Source organism: Dermochelys coriacea, chromosome 14, assembly GCF_009764565.3.
Source record: "Dermochelys coriacea isolate rDerCor1 chromosome 14, rDerCor1.pri.v4, whole genome shotgun sequence".
Classification (NCBI taxonomy): Eukaryota; Metazoa; Chordata; order Testudines; family Dermochelyidae; genus Dermochelys; species Dermochelys coriacea.
Genome location: NC_050081.1, coordinates 31,237,250 through 31,250,043, shown reverse-complemented (window position 1 = coordinate 31,250,043; position 12,794 = coordinate 31,237,250). Strand labels below are relative to the sequence as shown.

General features: G+C 53.4%; 1 protein-coding gene and 1 pseudogene across 1 annotated transcript in view; one reads left to right on the top strand and one right to left on the bottom strand.

Moving 5' to 3' along the window:
- The window catches only part of LOC119842488, a 55,530-nt pseudogene extending 43,087 nt beyond the window's left edge, over nucleotides 1–12,443 (top strand).
- LOC119843039 overlaps nucleotides 1–12,794 on the bottom strand; it is a 338,482-nt gene that overhangs the window by 188,703 nt on the left and 136,985 nt on the right. The window lies entirely within an intron of this gene.

Below are 12,794 nucleotides of genomic sequence, written 5' to 3'. Positions count from 1 at the left end.
CAAACGTCTGCTCCCCCTGTCAACCAGCGCCCTGAATGTGCCCTCCCAGTGGCCGGAGGTGTCCTGGCCAAACTGTCCTGAGCCACTGGCCGGCACCAGCACCATACCACCCCCAGTGCAAGGTCGCCGGCTGGCCTCAGCACCACTCCCAGCACCAGGTTGTTAGTCTCTGGCCAGCAGCAAAGCTGAGCTCCCGCTGGCTTGGGCAATGGCTTGGGTTAGAGCACGAAACATGGGCAGGGCCAGAGTCTGGCCTATTTTACCCACCGCCCATGACAATTATCCCCGTTTCACAGCTGGGGAACTGAACCACAGAGAGACTCAGTGACTTGCCCAAGGTCACACAGGCAGCCTGTGGCAAAGCTGGGCCTAGATCTGTTGGTTCCTAGGACAGCACTTTAACCATGGACGGAGTTTGTTCCAGGTATAGGGGGAGCTGGTGGGAGAAGGGAACAAAGTGAGCATGAGGGTGAGTGGGGCTGGTAGTGGGGGAGCAGCAGGGAGTGAGGAGCGAGCAGGGCAGTGCCTGGGAGGAGAGGACAAGGAGTGGAGCCAGTGAAGGGGATGGCAGTGGGTGTGAGGCATCCAGGGTGGTGAGGAGGAGGGGTTGGGTGGCAAGGATCAAAACAGAATTGCAGGACAAGGCAGGAGTCAGGAAGGCCAGATGCTCTTTCCAGGCACCAACGTAGGCTCTGGTATATTTCATCCCTGCTCCCCTCCCCACTTCTGCTCCCCTCCCCCTTCCCTGGCCCCAGCCCAGTGCAGTCTGTGTCCACTGGGCCTGGTCACACATGGGTCTGGGCCATTTCATGTACCTAAGCCTGTAGGGATCCCGAGCCTCCCATCATCACCCCCTTCTCACATCCCCCTCCCACACTCCCTCAGCTGGCTCAGGGTGGCCCTGCAAACACCCCACCTTAGTTTACCCTCTTCACACTCCTTACATTACTCCACACAGTCCAAAAGGTCTGAGACAAAAGTCCCCTGCTGAGGTCTGTTTTCAGTCCACATAAACCCCAAAATAAAGTCTTGCCTTTGCTCTGCTCCAGCCCTGACTCTCACTCCAGCTCCTCACTCTCCTCGAGTCAGGAGTCCCTCAGCCACCCCATTCCCAGAGCCAGGTTTGGTTCTGTCTTCCTCATGGAATCAGGAGTCCCCAGAGCTTGGTTCAGGTCAGGCTGTACCTTTATTCCCTGCAGCTCTCAGCCTTAGGGCTCTGACTTGGTGTAGCTGCTGTGGGCTGTCACTGTCAACTCTTGGTGCTCTTCTCCCACAGGGGAGCCCCTCCAGGCTCCTTGCTCTGTGAGCTGTCTGGGAGCCCTTCTCCTCAGCAGCTTCCTGTCTCTAGGGTCCCTTTAGTTTAGCCCTGGTAACCCTTTATCAGGCTCATTAGCTGTTTGGCTGCCAACCAGCCGCCTAGAGATTTAATTACTTCCAGGTGGGGCTGGGTTGGCTGGTTCTCCCTTACAGGAGCCTGTCATAGGTAAGCTGGGCCCTGACTCCCCTTAAAGGGCCAGTCCCCCGTGACATCCCTTCCCCCCACAAAGCTAACCTGTACCCAAAGGAAGGCTTGACCATGGCTCACACTTGATTATCGTCTGCACCCAGAGGGGTACTTCCTGTCCTGCTGCCACAAGGAAATCTGCAAGGCCATTGGCTATATTTTTATTCTCATCACTGAAGTATAAACAGACGACGAGTTGTGTCCCCAACATTTTGTGTAGCTCATGTGAGAGGCAAAATCCTCCACAGTCTACAGCATAGTTCAGAACTTGTACCCCTGTAAGGGCATGTCTACACTGCAAACTTACGTGAACCTATGTTAGGTCGCCTTACAGCCATGGCAGTAATTACTGGGGTGGCTGTTGTCCACACTGCCCTCCTTCTCTCAGCTGTGCCCAGCTCCCTGCCAGGAGCCCAGCTGCCCACGGGGATCTTGGGCAGGCACTCAGGTTTCTCACCTCCCTTAGCAGGGAACTACGATGGAGGGCAGCCTGGCTTCAGCTGAAGCCCACCATGGGACGGGGCTTTCTTGATAATTTCCCAGCTCCAGCATGGAGCCGTGAAATTAACGGCAGCCAACAGCTGACGTAAGTAAGGCAGTGTCTACACCAACACTGCATCACCCTAACTACACCGACATTAGTCCTATGGCTCTTGTGCAGGTGGAGTTATTATGTCGGTGTAGTGCAACACTTACATCAGTGGGAGCAAGGCTGTCGTGTGTACACTGACATAATTAGGTCAATGTAAGCTGCCTTACGTCAGACTGACTCTGTAGTGTAGAACAAACCTAGGTCAGGCCCTCTGGCCATCACAGAGGTAGACAATAGCACTGACCTTTCACCACTGGTATCATGCTCCTGTGCCAGATATGGACTAGCCACAGTGCTTTCCTCTGAGCCAGATACACACCAGCTGTGTTCAGCGTAAGATCAATTAATGCTCTGCCAGGTCTGACTGAGGATTGTTTAAAAAAGGTATTTAGCACACAGCAGCACCTAGTGGCTGAACAGTAGAATACAGTTTAGCTTTCCATTACATCTCCCCCTTTAAATTCTACATTCCTACCATTTACAGTATTTACACTATCCCACTGTATTTGGAGTGCAGTATGGATCAGTCTGTCAGGTGTCCCTGAATGGCACTGGTCTTCTAATTACATGACCCGAATATGTAACAGATTGGTCCTCTGGGCGTTCATTAGTTCCAATGACTGTCTGTGATCGGTCTGGAATCCTTGAGTCGTCTTCTTGCTCTGCATCCACCATCTGTGGAGTTTGCTCTGTCGATCATTCTTTCTGAGAAACCAACTGTAGATATTGACAGTTTCTGCTTAGCTCTCCTCCGTCAGTTTCAACCACATACAACCTGGGCGCTGAATTATTTTTCTTTACGACAGCTGGAGTATTCCATTCTTTTTCTCCATTCAGTTTGACACAAACACCGTTACCAGGTTCTAGACCTGGTAGGTCTCTGAGTGGTGTCTGTTGTAAAAGTGTTCCTAAGCTCTTTTTGCCTTTTTATCTGATTTGGCTACTCCTTATGTTGGGGAGGGCAGTTCTGAGTTGTCTTCCCATCGGGAGTTGTGCTGCACTGTATCCAGGAGCTGCTATTGGTGTTGGTCTGTAACTCAGAAGAGCAAAGAATGGATCTTTCTGCTGTAGGATATTCTTGGCTGTCTGTACAGCTCTTTCGGCTTCTCCATTCGCTTGTGAGTAATATGGGCTGCTAGTAATATGAGGAAGACCATATGTTATTTGGGTAAATTAAATTCTGCTGCAGTGAATTGTGGTCCATGCTCTGTCACAAGTTCTTCTGGAACCCTGAAATGAGCAAAAGTGCACTTCAGTTGTTCAATAACACTGTGGTAAGTTATGTCTTTCAAGTACACTATTTCTATACACCTGGAAAAATAATCCACTACTACCAATCATGATGTCCCCTGAATTCACCTAAAACTGCAGCGAATCTCTTCCAATCTCTTTCATTCAGACTAGCTCCTTCTTTGCATCATTAATTACTACTGACCATATCTTTTTTCCTGCAGCCTTCAGCAAAGGAGCTCTGGGAGCCCATTTTGGATCCTCCTCCACCCACATGACTGTGTGTAATGTTTATCAGCTAAAAAAGCACCTTCCTGCTCCTCCCCTTGGGGGACGTCTTTTCCTTTAGGATGGACTTCTTTATAGCCCAGCTCGAGTTCAGGCTTTGTGTTGCTCTTCCAGGCCTCTGTAGGGGAGAGGTCCGTTGTCTCTTCCCTTCTTATTTCAGCTTCCTCTTGGATGTAGGGTTACCAGATGTCCCAATTTTATAGGGACAGTCCCAATATTTCGGGCTTTTTCTTATATAGATGCCTATTGCCCCCCACCCCCTGTCCCAATTTTTTACATTTGCTATCTGGTCACCCTACTTGGATGTGTGTTTTTATGTTAATAACATGGTTGCTTTTCCCTTTAGCAACCAGAATCCCCACCTCAGACAGCCCATCTTCCACCCAAGGGTCCTGTATCACTACACCCACCACAGCACTGATCCTCTCTCCAGCTGGCTGGCATAGCTCTCTGTCCAGCTGCTCTGTTTTCCAGAGACAACTTGTCTTCTCTCTCTGGCATAATTTTATCTCTTTCCACAAGGCCTCTGGGCTCTCCTGCTTTGTATGTGTCTCAGAACTGGGCTTCACTCCACGCTCGATCTTAAGCTGATTCTGGAGCTTCATCAGATCCTTCTGCAACAACAAACACTGCTGTTCCCTGGTTACCTGCCAGTGCTGAGACGGGCTAGCTCCTGCTCCTGCTAGATGGCTTGGGCTGAGATCCAGTCCCTTGGGCAGTGCATCTCCTCTAGCTCCTCGTCAGCCTTTGGGCTGGCAGGGTGTTCAGCTGTGCAAGGCCTTCTGCCCTGCTCCCCTCAGCTGCAGCAACCTTTTCTTCTAGGTCTCTCCAGATCATTAGTGGGTGGGTTTGCTGGGTCACTGTAGAGGACATGGCAACTACTGCAGCTTCCCTTTTAGCCAGCACCTCCGTATCTGTGCCTGTAAACATCCAGCTCTTCAGTGGGTGATCAACTTGTTCCCTAAAAAACCTCCAAGGACACCCATGGCATCCACTCCCCTACCCTGTGTAAATTCAGCCTCCTGGTGATTTATTGCTGGGCTCTCTCTTATTGCACATACCAGAGCCCTCATCCTGCACCTCTGCCCTCTCCTGAGCCCTCAGCTTTAGTCTTTCTAGTTCTTTAAGTTCTTTCAGAATCTGTTCCTTCTCCTCTATTAGGAAATGTCTACATTGGAGCTAAGAGGTGTGATTCCCAGCTCATGTAGACGTAGCTGAACTAGCACCTAACAATAGCCATGTGGCCAGGATGGCACAGGTGGCAGCTTCAGCTACCTGCCTGAGTACAAACCCGCCCAGCCCCCCTTGGTACATATTCAGGCAGCTAGCCCAAGCTGCCCATCCTTGCCAGGCTACACTGCTACCTTCAGCATGCTATCTTGAGCAGAGTTAGTGAAGGTACATCTACATGAGCTGGGAATCTCACCTCCCAGCTCAGTTGCAGACATATCCTCAGCTTCACCTTCTCCAACTTTCTTCCTTCTAAGTGGTGTGGCAGGCTCCTGTGTCCCAGCAAACTGTCCTCTAGTTTCCCAGCCACACCACTCATGTCCTATATCCCTTTCTGGGCCCTTCCTTTGGAAGGCCTAGGGCTTGTTCAAGTCCTTCCCATTTTGGCTCCTGGGTAACTTTCCTCTTGCATGGCTCATTTTCTACCTTGGCTGCCTGCAGCTTGGCTGTCTTGAGACTGTTGTTCTCCATCTCTCTGTTGCTTTGCTCCTCCCTTGGCTGAACTATTCCGGTCTCCAGGTGCTGCTTCTCTAGAGCCAGGGCTCCTTGACCAGGGGTATTGGCAACTCCAACTGCCACTTCCTACCTGTGGTCTGGTGTCTGGCACTTGGTACATTCAGTAGCTGTGAGTTTCTCCTGAATATCAATACTCTCACCAGTCCTTGGCTCACATGGGTGCTGGAGCTTTATCTCCAACAGCTGGGCTTCTTGGGAGCAGGAGCAGAATTTCTTCTGCCAAACGCCTTGCTCCTTTTTCAGTGCATTGACCCATTTGCTCTCTGCAGCCACAATCTGGTGGCTTCTCTCCTGTTCTGTGAGTAGCTCCTTCTCTGTCTTCTCATCACTGGGTTTGCTCCTGTTGCTTGGCCAGTTTCAGTAAGAAAACCCACACCTAGGCCTGCAAATTACAGAGCTGTTCGATAGCTCTGTCAGAGCTCTTGTCACACCCCTCTCCTGGGACCACCAGAAATGCTGCATCACATTTAGCTTCTGCCCCAGCTCCCCTGGCCCAGAGACCTGGCTGTCCACTAAGCTGCTGGTTGGATCATTTTTCAAAGGAATCCTTTGAGGTTCTTGGGGGAAGCTGCTCAAATGCCCCCAATTCCCAAGCTTTGAATCTGGCAGGGAGGCTAAGGTATCCCTAGTAAGCAGAGGGACATCTGAAACCTATGGCTGGCCTCTCCTTCTGATGCTTATACCCCAGGGCCTGCTTTCTTAGCTATCCATTTTACCCAGTACTAGAAACTCTTCCTGCCCCATAGTGACATCCCCTCTGCCCCAAATCCAAAGTTCTTGTAGGACAGCATCTTTTTACATGTCCCTTTTCCCTGCAGTCAAAACAAATTAACCCTGGGGGAGGGTCACTTTTCCCAGCCCAAAATGGGGTTCCCACAGTCCTGAGCCTGACCTCTCCATGGCAGGTTATCTCTAATAACCTGGGACTCCCCTGTTCCCCGCGTGTTCTCGGAACCAGGCCAGTCTCCCCATCCTTGATCCTGGAGGCAGCCCCATCTTATGTGCCTGTCCTGCCCACAGTCAGTGCACAGCACTGGACCAGCCCTGTCTGTGGTGGGTCAGGGTGACTCTTTCCAGTCACTGGCCCTCCTCAGGGCATCACAGTGGGTGCCTGGGCACTTCCAGCAATGGGAGCTGGAACACCCTTGACTGTTGCTGGCCCTCCAGACACCTGCTTGGGAGAGTGAATGTCCCACTATCATGGAAGGTGTCTGTGCCATGCTGCTCTGTCAGCCCTCCTGGGTGAGTCTCAGATCCGGGGTGACAGACTTTGGCTCGTGCAGTTTGTGCTACAGCATTAAACACAGCTGTGTCGACGTTGTGTCTGGGGCTGGAGCTTGGGTTTGAAGCCCCCCCTGCTCCGTGGGCTTAAGAGCCCAAAATTGAGACTGAGCCCAAAGGTCTGTAAGGTTCTTTTTAGCACCATAGCAGGAGCCCCACAAACCTCAGTCTGTTGTCCCAGCTCTGGGACTTGCTGCTGCGGGCTGTGTAGACTAACCCAAAGTGTCTCCAGAGTCTGAGTGTGAATGTTCCCAGTGTGTTTGACCCAGGGCCGGTTAATGAGAACGAGGGGGGTGGCTGATGCAGTTATTAGATGGAGACACCTGAGCCCTGGGGCTCTGAGACAGTCTCTGGGACCATTATCCGCTCTGGGAGATGCCCAGGTGCAGCTGCAGAGGGTCTGTGCCACTCGCAAGGTCCATGGGACAAATCTCTCTGGGCAGAGAATTCAGGCTGGAGCCAAGTCTCCATTTTCAGCCTGATGTGGGGGTGAGATCAGGGTCTGGAGGGGGGGAATTTTTCTACAAAGGGCAAATTTAACAGCAGCTCTGGATGTTTCATAGCTGATGCCCTGAGCATGGCCTGCCCATAAATGTGTGTTTCTGGGGATGTTGACAGTCACTCACTGCAAGGCTCTGGAGTTTGGACTCCTAAGTTGCTCAGACAGGTTTTATACGGGGCTGGGAGAAATAGTTTATATTTTTGGTTAGATTGAAACTATTCCTGAATCCATGTTGAGTTTGCTGAGTAGTTTCAATGAACAGAAAAAGGTGCCCCCTGTGTGATGTGGGGTGGGAATTAGAATGTGGGTCTCCTCCCCTCAGGTGAGGGCTGGAACCACTGGGCTCCGGGTGTCTGACATGGGGCTTCCTCAATCTCTCCTGCTGAAAGAAAAGGAGTACTTGTGTCACCTTAGAGACTAACAAATTTATTAGAGCATAAGCTTTCGTGAGCTACAGCTCACTTCATCGGATGCTCACGAAAGCTTATGCTCTAATAAATTTGTTAGTCTCTAAGGTGCCACAAGTACTCCTTTTCTTTTTGCGAATACAGACTAACACGGCTGCTACTCTGAAATCTCTCCTGCTGAAGACGCTCCCCTGTGTCTAAACACTGCCATGGGCCTGGTCCATAGCGTGGGAGTGAGAATGACTCTGCAGCCCAGAGGGTCGGACCCTACCTTGGAGCCCAGAGTCCAGTTGCCCTGCTCCAGTGACCCTGTAATTACTAATCCATAACCCCAGTGAGGGGAGAGGTTACGGCCTCTGGCACAGCAGTGTCTCAGGCCATGTCTGCATGGGTTTCCTTGCACTGATGTAGCTGCCCCGGTGGAACCCCTAGTGCAGACACGCTGTGCAGGTATGGATTGGGACGGGCACCCGATGCATCTTCTCCCAGATGCAGGGGGCAAGAAGTGAGGAAATCCCCCCTCCAAAGCAACAGAGATTCCCTGGGGTCTGCCCCTTCCCTCATATGCTTCTGCCTCCCAGGTGCCTGCGACTCCACAGTACCACTTGGTCCTTGCCTCTATTCATCCATAACCCCAGTGAGGGGAGGGGTTACAGCAGGGGATGGCCACAGACATAACCCAGCCAGCCTCCTCTGATTTCAGCGCAGGCAGGAAGGGATTAAGCCCTAAGGATGCATTGTGCACCAGGGCCCAGAGACCCTGATTGCAGGGGCTTCAGCGAATGGGGCCAGAGAGGTGGCTCAGCAGGGGAGGGGGCCTAGGGGATGGAGTTGCTCCGCACTCCCTGCAGGCAGGACCCTACCCTGTGGGCTGCTGTGGAGCCTGGAGTTTTGGGGCATGAACAGGCTGGAAATCCTTTCCACTCCCCCCACCTCCCACTTAGTTGAGGAGAGGAGAGGAGAGGCTTCCTTGTGCTGGGGGGGTCCGGGGGGAGGTTGGCACGTGCAGAGCTCGGCCCCTCTTGGCCAGTGCCCTGGGCCGGAGGGTCTTGGGCATTTCCAGAGTGCTGGCCCAGCCAGAGGCAGTGGGTGTAGGAAGGAGCCTGCTGGCGATGCCGCTGGTGAGCTGCTGAGTGCTCAGATCAAGGGCAGGTTCTTCACACAGTGCTGGGAGCAGGATGTGCCCTGCTTGGGGGCAGCAGATACGGAGGAGCAGTGGGGCTGGGGGTGGGGGAAGAGGCAAAGCAGGGAGAGAACAGTGAGAGGGGGAGCATGTAAAGGGCCGAGGGGTGGGAAGCAGGGGCAACATGTAACCAGCTGCCACCTGGTGCCTGCCCACATTCACTACCTACCATGGCTTGCAGTGCTGGCTGGAAACGGGACAGGGGCAGGGCCCTGCTGGCTGAGAGCTGGCACGCAGTGGGGGCTGCGCTGATGGATCAGCAGTGGGAGGGTCCGGCCCTGCGTTCTGCATCTTCTTCCCACCACCAGCCTTGCAAACTGACCCCCATCGTCAGCCACTGGCCACCTCCTCCTCACCACTGGTGGGTGGGCGTCTGGTGAGCAAGGATCTGGCCAGCAGCAGGACCCATCAGAACTGATGGGGAAGAGACAGAAAATACTGGACAATTTGCCCATTTTTAAGAAGTTGGGACACTGGCAGGAGGGCTTAAATATGGGACTGTCCCTTTAAAAAAGGGATGTCTGGTCACCCTCCCCCTGAGGGGAGTCAGGGCCCCTCTGCCTGTGAGGAGACAATGAGCCAGGAAAGGGCAGGGGGAGCGGGGGTGGGGGTGGGAAGGTGTCAGTCGGGGTGTGGGGGAAGGGGACAAGCTTATGCTGGGAGAGGAAAGGAGAGGGGCAGGTGACAGGAGCAGAAGGGGGAGGGGAAGAAGGAAGGGGCAGGCACAAGGGCAATGGGGGGGGCAAGAGGAGTGGACACCAGGAGGTGGAAGGGATGAGGGGAGGGGCAGGTGCCAGGACAATGGGTGGAGGGGGGAGGCGAATGGGCAGGCACTAGGGACAAGGACCTGGAGATTACAGTGGACGAGAAGCTGGATATGAGTCAACAGTGAGCCCTCCTTGCCAAGAAGGCCAACGGCAAATTGGGCTGCATTAGTAGGAGCATTGCCAGAAGATGGAGGGAAGTGATTATTCCTCTCTATTTGGCACTGGTGATGCCACATCTGGAGGTATTGTGTCCAGTTTTGGTCCCCCCCACTACAGAAGGGATGTGGACAAATTGGAGAGAGTCCAGCAGAGGGCAACGAAAATGATTAGGGGGCTGGGGCACATGACTTACGAGGAGAGGCTGAGGGAATTGCGGTTATTTAGTCTACAGAAGAGAAGAGTGGGGGGGGAGGAATTTGATAGCAGCCTTCAACTACCTGAAGGGGGGTTCCAAAGAGGATGGAGCTCGGCTGCTCTCAGTGGTGGCAGATGACAGAAGGAGGAGCAATGGTCTCAAGTTGCAGTGGGGGAAGTTTAGGTTGGATATTAGGAAACACTATTTCACTAGGAGGGTGGTGAAGCACTGGAATGGGTTACCTAGGGAGGTGGTGGAATCTCCTTCCTTAGAGGTTTTTAAGGCCCGGCTTGACAAAGTCTTGGCTGGGATGATTTAGTTGGGGTTGGTCCTGCTTTGAGCGAGGCATTGCACTAGATGATCTCCTGAGGTCTCTTCCAACCCTAATCTTCTATGATTCTATGGCACAGAGTGAGGCAGGAGCCTGGGGGCAGAGGGGCTGGCTGGGGCAAGGGCAGTCACCAGTGGGTGGAGGAAGGCGAGCAGGTGCCAGGGGGAAGAATGGAATGATGGGAGGGGTGGGCACTGGGGGGGGAGGTTTAAGGGGGAAAAGGGGGGCTGTCATCAGGGCCATAGAGTGCGCACGAGGGGCAGGATGGGAGATGAGGGGAGGGGTGGGCTCGAGGGGCAAAAGGGGAGCAGGAGAAGGGACGGGCACTGGGCTCAGAGGGGGGAGAGGGAAGAGGCTTCCACCAGGGGACACAAGGGGTGAACAGAGGGCAGGCACTGGGAAGGCAGAGGGGGGGTAGAGGGAAGGGCTAGCACTAGGGAAAAGGAGGGTGTGGGGGAAGGTGCAGGTGACAAAGGGAGAAAGTGGGGTGAGGCGTAGGGCGGTGCCAGAGGGCCGTGAGGGGTGGGGCAGACCCCAGGGGGCAACGGAGGAGCAAAGGAAAGGGACAGTCATATAAGTGGAGAAGGGTATCAGGGGAGGGTGCCAGGAAGACAGAGGGGGGTGAGGGAAGGGGCAGGCACTGGGAGGGATGTGGGGACTGAGCAGAGGGGCAGATGCAGGGAGAGGAGAGCGGATGGGTACCAGGGGGCAGATTGGGAGCAAGGGAACAGGTGAGCACAGGGGGGCAGAGAGAGGGGTGTGGAGATGTGGGCACCAGGGGGGCAGAAGGAGGATGAGGGGAGGGGTGAGCAACAGTAGGGCAGAGATGGGGTGAGGAAAAGGGCTTACATCGGGGTTCAAAGGGCAGAAGGGAAGGGGACTTGTACCAGGCAGGCAGGCAGAGCGGGCAAAGGAAGGGGCAGGCACCATGGAGGCAGATGGGGGCAATGGTAGAGATGACACTCAGGGGGGCAGAGGAGGAGTGAAGGGAGGGGCTGGTACCAGGGCACTAGAGGGGAGTGAGGGATGCTGGTGTCAGGGGGGCAGAGGGTGAGGGGAGGGGCGGGGGAAGGACTAAGGGGAAGGTGCCGGGGGAGGGGGTGCGAAGGAAGCGGCAGGTACCGTGGGGAGCGACGGGAATTCAGGTTAATTTCACTTTGATACCAGTGACCAGCCTCTGCCCCTGGCCCTGACTTTGTGACTCTCTCCCCAGTGGACGTGACTCTGGATCCAGACACGGCAAATCCCAACCTTGTCCTGTCTGAGGATCGGAAACATGTGAGACACGGAAACTGGGATCCGCCCAACAAGTCTGAGGGATTCGATCATTATATCTGTGTCCTGGGCACTGAGGGGTTCGCGGGCGGGAGGCGTTACTGGGAGGTGGAGGTGGGAGGCAAGACAGGCTGGTACCTGGGGGTTTGTAGGGAATCTGTGAGTAGAAAGGGGAAGGTCACACCTGAGGATGGATACTGGGTCGTGTGGCTGGGGCATGGGAAATACCAGGCCCTCACCTCCCCCTCGACCTCCCTCCCCGTGAGCATCAGGCCCAGCCGGGTGGGGATTTTCCTGGACTATGAGGCGGGCGAGGTCTCGTTTTACAATGTGACTGACAGGTCCCGTCTCTTCACTTTCGCTGACACCTTCTCTGGGACTCTCCGCCCTTATTTCAGTCCTGGTTACTATGTTTGGGGTACAAATGCGGCTCCCCTGAAAATCTGCCCGGTCCCAGCTCAGGCCGGGGGGAATCTCGGTCCCTGACAGTGACCCCGTGGCACAGACTGGCCCCTCCCAGTGCTGCTGCTCTTCCCGCTCCCAGTGGAGGGGGCCAGTCACTGCAGGTAACTAGACTTTTTGTGCTGACCGGACGCTGCCAGTTTCCCTTTTCAACTGGAGGATCCAATCGAGAACCGGACACCTGGCAACCCCAGCCCAGGCTGGGTGAATGGGTCCCACTTGCTGGAAGGAGCCAGACAGATTTTTCCCACTCCCCCTGTGTTGCTCCATCCCTGGCGCAGGGTGATGCTGGTAAGAAATACTGTCAGACACCTAGTGGTTTTTGCTGCCCTCACCTTTCCGCATCCTCTGTCCCAGGGGTAGCAGATAGTGACGGATGGGGATTATTCACTCCTGTCAGAATATTCTACCCCTGTGAAATCTCAATGTAAAATATGAAAGATAAAAGATTATTCTAATTTAGAAAATGTTTTTATTGTCACAAGGTGTAAATGCAAGAACATTTTCATTGACATTTCAACAGCATTTCAAAAGCAAGCATATTTTTAGAAATGGAATCTTTTTAAACATATTTTTAGTAATGGAATTATTTACATTAATTTTTTTAATTCTTCCCTCAAATCTATATTAAAGTTTAATTTCTCTAAATAGTATAATTTGTATTTCAGCTTCGGAATTTCAAGAAATCCAAAATATTTATCTTAACAAAAAAATACATTAAATTGTCAGACTGGGTTGTTCAGTTATAATGTACATGTGTCGTAAACATCACAACTACACAAATGTGCAGCTGCTCTCACTCTCTTTCCCTCTCTTTATTGTCTTGACTGGTTCTCTCTGGAAGGCAGAGCACATACACCCACCCCCTGCA